The 6,756-nt window shown below is 35.4% G+C and overlaps 1 protein-coding gene across 2 annotated transcripts in view; it reads left to right on the top strand.

The window, feature by feature from the left end:
- Positions 1 to 2,461: 2,461 nt before the first annotated feature.
- The window catches only part of lzts2b (leucine zipper, putative tumor suppressor 2b), a 27,916-nt gene continuing 23,621 nt past the window's right edge, over positions 2,462 to 6,756 (top strand). The window contains exon 1 of one of the 2 annotated variants that reach the window (XM_061907663.1): positions 2,462 to 2,692. The gene's annotated coding sequence lies outside the window, so the exon portion shown is untranslated. The remainder of the gene's footprint in view (positions 2,693 to 6,756) is intronic. The other variant, XM_061907662.1, reaches the window with a different exon arrangement.

Below are 6,756 nucleotides of genomic sequence, written 5' to 3'. Positions count from 1 at the left end.
AAGGAAAAAATTGATTTTCAAAGAAAATTTGATTTTGAAGGTAAAAGTTGATTTTCATGACAAAAAATGATTTTCAGGGAGAAAAATTATTTTCAAGGTAAAAGTTGATTTTTTTAGGGAAAAAAAATATTTTCAAGTTAAAAGTTGATTTTCATGACAAAAAATGATTTTAAAGGAAAAAAAAATATTTTCAAGGTAAAAGTTGATTTTCAAGGGAAAAAATGATATTCAAGGTAAAAAATGATTTTCAAAGAAAAAAATGATTTTCAAGGTAAAAGTTGGTTTTCAAGGAAAAAAATGGTTTTCAAGGTAAAAGTTGATTTTCAAGGAAAAAATTGATTTTCAAAGAAAAATTGATTTTGAAGGTAAAAGTTGATTTTCATGACAAAATATTTTCAAGGTAAAAGTTGATTTTTTTAGGGAAAATATTTTCAAGGTAAAAGTTGATTTTCATGACAAAAAAATCATTTTAAAGGAAAAAAAATATTTTCAAGGTAAAAGTTGATTTTCAAGGGAAAAATGATATTCAAAGTAAAAAATGATTTTCAAAGAAAAAAATGATTTTCAAGGTAAAAGTAGATTTTCAAGGGAAAAAATGGTTTTCAAGGTAAAAGTTGATTTTTAAGGAAATAATTGATGTTTCAAAGAAAATTTTATTTTGAAGGTAAAAGTTGATTTTCATGACAAAAAATGATTTTCAGGGAGAAAAATTATTTATTAAAAGTTGATTTTTTTAGGAAAAAAATATTTTCAAGGTAAAAGTTGATTTTCAAGGAAAAAAATGATGTTCAAGGTAAAACTTTTGGCGCCACTAAATGGTAACACACCAAAAAGTTTTTAAACTTTTTTAAGTCGGGGTCCACGTAAATCAATTCATGGTAAGTCGGGGTCCACGTCAAGGTGGTGAGTAGTAAAATAAAAGAATTGAGAGACACTGCTTTTGAGTCAAGATAAATCAATTTTTAACTTTGTTAATGTGTCAAATTCAGAGGTTTTTTTTCTTTCTTTCTTTACGGGAGCATCGAACAAAAAGGCACAGTGCAAAAAGTAAAAGCTGACATTTCGACAATAATAATGCAATTCATGTTTAAATAGTGTGCTGTACATATTTTAGACTTTTTACCAAAACAACGTGCAAAAAAACTGATGTGAAAGTTTGGACACGCCGCATTTATATGTTAAATGAATCATTTGGTGTACTTTCGGCCTCGTTAGTGACTTCCATACACTTAAGTAAAACGGAATCCATCCTATTTGGGTCCCATATCTATCAATCCTGTTGGACCTTTCAAAATAAGAGTAGGGGAGCGGGAGAGCGCGCTGCACCGGGAATTGATTGATTGATACTTTTCAATCAATCAATCAATCAATGTTTATTTATATAGCCCCAAATCACAAATGTCTCAAAGGACTGCACAAATCATTACGACTACAACATCCTCGAAGAACCCACAAAAGGGCAAGGAAAACTCACACCCAGTGGGCAGGGAGAATTCACATCCAGTGGGACGCCAGTGACAATGCTGACTGTGAGAAACCTTGGAGAGGACCTCAGATGTGGGCCAACCCCCCCCCCCCCCCCTCTAGGGGACCGAAAGCAATGGATGTGGAGCGGGTCTAACATGATACTGTGAAAGTTCAATCCATAGTGGCTCCAACACAGCCGCGAGAGTTCAGTTCAAAGCGGATCCAAGACAGCAGCGAGAGTCCCGTCCACAGGAAACCATCTCAAGCGGAGGCGGATCAGCAGCGTAGAGATGTCCCCAACCGATACAGGCGAGCGGTCCATCCTGGGTCTCGACTCTGGACAGCCAGTACTTCATCCATGGTCATCGGACCGGACCCCGAGTGGGACATGGGAGAACAAGAAAAGAAGCGGCAGATCAACTGGTCTAAAAAGGAGGTCTATTTAAAGGCTAGAGTATACAGATGAGTTTTAGGGTGAGACTTAAATGCTTCTACTGAGGTAGCATCTCGAACTGTTACCGGGAGGGCATTCCAGAGTACTGGAACTTTCACAGTATCATGTTAGACCCGCTCGACATCCATTGCTTTCGGTCTTCAGAGGGGGGGGGGTTGCCCACATCTGAGGTCCTCTCCAAGGTTTCTCATAGTCAGCATTGTCACTGGCGTCCCACTGGATGTGAATTCTCCCTGCCCACTGGGTGTGAGTTTTCCTTGTCCTTTTGTGGGTTCTTCCGAGGATGTTGTAGTCGTAATGATTTGTGCAGTCCTTTGAGACATTTGTGATTTGGGGCTATATAAATAAACATTGATTGATTGATTGATTGATTGAAAAGTATCAATCAATCAATTCCCGGTGCAGCGCGCTCTCCCGCTCCCCTACTCTTATTTTGAAAGGTCCAACAGGATGTGGGTCCTGCTTGCCACTCGCCAGCTTAGTGACTTCCCGGTGCAGATCGCTCACCCTCTCCCCCACTCTTATTGTGAAAGGCCCAACAGGATGTGGGTCCTGTTCGCCACTCGCCAGCTTGAAGCTTGAAGCCACAAGTCTGCGTGTGTGGCGGCAGCTCAGCGTCGAACATAAAATGTCATCCATGTAAACATTTGAGTGAGCTTTGCAGCAAAAGCTGTTTTCTTTATTACGTTCTGTCTGTTTTTTTGTTTTTTATTGGACGCATAAAGAAGACAAAAGTCACGTCCGGTTCCCTCCAGGACTGTCCCAGACATGGTAGGTCAGCTAACAATCTTTGTTTTTACTCCGCTAATCATTTATTTGACTTGACTTTTTTCTCGCTATTAATGTTGATTTTACAGTGGAAATAATATCGTTGACTTGTGAATGTTAACTTTAGCACCGCGAGTCAAGGTGTGCCTTTAATTATTAGACATTGAAGCTAACTAACATGGCTAATTAAATATGTCACATAAATGTCATCTTCATGTTGGATTTATGTCTTTGTCGGGCTGATTGAAGCTTATTTCCTGTTCAGACTTCAACTAAACACATTTCCTTATCGGTTCGATCAAAACCACATCTAAAAAAAAACTAATCTTTAGCAGAGACTTACAGTAAAACTTACAGTGACTCTGCTAAAACAATAACAAATATGTCTACGGTGGCCGATAAGGTCTTCGTACAGTAACGTGACCCTAAGTTAAAAACACACATACTAATGTGTTCCTCGTTGACTTATTATTTTTATTAATGGGAGTTTAAAAACAAAACAATTGGTGTAATTGTTTTTTTCATTTTGAAAGTAAAATAGAATGAAACCGGTTTGATCTTCACTCAATCATCAATCAATCATCAATGTTTACTTATATAGCCCTAAATCACAAGTGTCTCAAAGGGCTGTACAAGCCACAACCACATCCTCGGTTCAGGACAAGGAAATACTCAACCCAACCCTCTGAGTGACTGGTGCAATGGATGTCAAATGGATCTAACATAATAGTGTGAGAGTCCAGTCCATAGTGGATCTAACATAATAGTGAGAGTCCAGTCCATAGTGGATCTAACATAATAGTGTGAGAGTCCAGTCCATAGTGGATCTAACATAATAGTGTGAGAGTCCAGTCCATAGTGGATCTAACATAATAGTGTGAGAGTCCAGTCCATAGTGGATCTAACATAATAGTGTGAGAGTCCAGTCCATAGTGGATCTAACATAATAGTGTGAGAGTCCAGTCCATAGTGGATCTAACATGATAGTGAGAGTCCAGTCCATAGTGGATCTGACATAATAGTGAGAGTCCAGTCCATAGTGGATCTAACATAATAATGTGTAGAATGATATGTGTGTGAATGCTTGGCCATCCACACAATGATTATAATACTAATAATAATAAATAGATGTTTTTTTGTGTGCGAATGTCCAAGCATTCACACAATAATAATAATAAATATATGTATTTTGGTGTAGAATGTTATGTGTGAATGCTTGGACATTCACAAAATAATAATATTATTAAATAGATCTTTTTTTTAGTGTAGAATGTTATATGTGTGAATGTTTGGACATTTACACAATAACAATAATAACAAATATTTGTTTTTGGTGTAGAATGTTATTGTGAGAATGTTTGGACATTCACACAATAATGAAAACTAATGGTAAACAGATGTTTTTTGGTGTACAATGTTATGTGTGAATGCTTTGACATTAAAACAATAATAATGACAATAATAAATAGATGTTTTTTTGGTGGAGAAAGTTATACGTGTGAATGCTTGGGCATTCACACAATGATAATAATAAATAGATTTTTGTGTAGAATTTTTTGTGTGAATGCTTGGACATTCACACAACAATAATAATATTAATAAATACCGGTAGATGTTTTTTTTGGTGTAGAATTTTATATGTGTGAATGTTTGGACATTTACACAATAATGATAATAATAAATATATGTTTTTGGTGTAGAATGTTATTGTGAGAATGTTTTTACATTTACACAATAATAATAATAAATATATGTTTTTGGTGTAGAATGTTATATGTGTGAATGTTTGGACATTTACACTATAATAATAACAAATATTTGTTTTTGGTGTAGACTGTTATTGTGAGAATGTTTGGACATTTAGACAATAATAATAATATTAATAAATATATGTTTTTGGTGTAGAATGTTATATGTGTGAATGTTTGGAAATTAAGACAATAATAATGATATTAATAAATATATGTTTTTGGTGTAGAATGTTATATGGGTGAATGTTTTTACATTTACACAATAATAATAATAAATATATGTTTTTGGTGTAGAATGTTATATGTTTGAATGTTTGGACATTTACACTATAATAATAATAATAACAAATATTTGTTTTTGGTGTAGAATGTTATTGTGAGAATGTTTGGACATTTAGACAATAATAATAATATTAATAAATATATGTTTTGGTGTAGAATGTTATATGTGTGAATGTTTTTACATTTACAAATAATAATAATAAATATATGTTTTTGATGTAGAATGTTATATGTGTGAATGTTAGGACAGAAGAACTAGTAGCCTAGAAATGAGCAGCTTGTTGACCAACATGGATGTTTCCTCTCCACGCTGCTTCAACAGACTGATGTTGTACAGTTATTATTGATGTTGTGTAGTTATTATTGATGTACAGTAGTTATTTTTGATGTACAGTAGTTATTATTGATGTGTATTTATTATTGATGTACAGTAGTTATTATTGATGTTGTGTATTTATTATTGATGTACAGTAGTTATTATTGATGTACAGCAGTTAGTTATTAATGTGTTGCCCGGACTTCCAAGGGTTGTTGAAATAATTGTGTGTCTTTGTGCAAGCACACAAAATGTCACGGTGACAAACCTCCTGTGGTCTCTGCTGCGTCCCACTTTTCATGAGTGCTGCCATTAATGTGCCGACATCTTTCACCTCCCACTTTCCATATTTCCCGCATGCCTTACTGACTTTTGGCCCACTTTGTGTGCAAGTGGACCGGAACTGCAGCCAAGCCTCCTTTCACTTTTATTCTACTTTCAACGATGTTCATGTCTTCTTTCTAAATGTTTGTCCTCTTCTCACCATTTATTATTTATTATTTTGTCTGGGGGCTGTCCAAATTGTAGTTTATAGGCACAACTACAGTACATCTGGAAAGTATTTACAACTTTTTCCACATTTTGTTACATTACGGCCTTATTCTATAATGGAATGCATTCCTTTTTTTCCTCAAAATTCTACACACAATACCCCACAATAACAACGCAAATATGTTTTTACATTTTTTTTTGCAAGTTTAATAAAAAATAAATCCCACGTTCATAAGTTTTGACAGCTTTTGCTCCTCTGCCAGCAATTATGAATATGATGCCACACCTATCTTTGGGCAGTTTCGCTCACTCTTCTTTGCCCTTCCCTCCTTCCAGCACCTCTCAAGCTCCATCAGCTTGGATGGGAAGTATTGGTTTTAATCCAGGATGTCTATGTACAATTTCCCTTTTCTTTTGATTGATTGATTGATTGATTGAAACTTTTATTAGTAGATTGCACAGTAAGTCAGGCTTGGACTGTGGATGTTTGTGCTTCCTCGATGCAAGGATGATGTGGGACTAGTCAGGCATGAATGTAAGTACATGATATTTATTAAATAAACAAACAAACTACAAAAAGGCAAACCAAGGACACGCTCTGTGGCAGATAAAAATCTATACTATACTTAAAACAAAACAGCACAATGGCATTACTATATACAAACAAAACAAAACTAGCACAATGGCATAAATACAAAAACTTCCACGGCATGGAACTGTGGACGAGGACGTGAAGGTTTGAACAGCGTGGGTAGGGTGAGTGTGAGAAGATCCCAGAATGATGAACAGAAAGAAAATGACTTAAATACTGGCTGTGATAATCAGGAACAGGTGCGGGACCGAGGGCAGGGTGACAAGGTGGGAACTAATACGTTGGCATGGAAACAAACAAAACCAGGAAGTGCAAAACGTGACTGAATGTCCAAAATCCAAAACATAACATGACAAAACAAAACATGATCCATAGGTGTGACACAGTACAGTACATATTCCGTACAATTGACCACTAAATGGTAACACACCAATAAGTTTTTCAACTTGTTTTCGTTGAGGTCCACGGTAATCAATTCCTGGTAAATGTGTAGTGACGGCTTGGCAGGTGGTACTGATATTTAAATGCTGTTGTTGCACACTGAACTTAAATACCTGACACTTGGAAAACTTTTCATTAAATGGTAACACCCCAATAATGATAGTCATTTTATATATATATATATATATATATA

This window comes from Nerophis ophidion, linkage group LG08 (assembly GCF_033978795.1).
Source record: "Nerophis ophidion isolate RoL-2023_Sa linkage group LG08, RoL_Noph_v1.0, whole genome shotgun sequence".
In the NCBI taxonomy this organism is placed as follows: Eukaryota; Metazoa; Chordata; class Actinopteri; order Syngnathiformes; family Syngnathidae; genus Nerophis; species Nerophis ophidion.
This window is presented reverse-complemented; position numbering and strand designations above follow the sequence as displayed.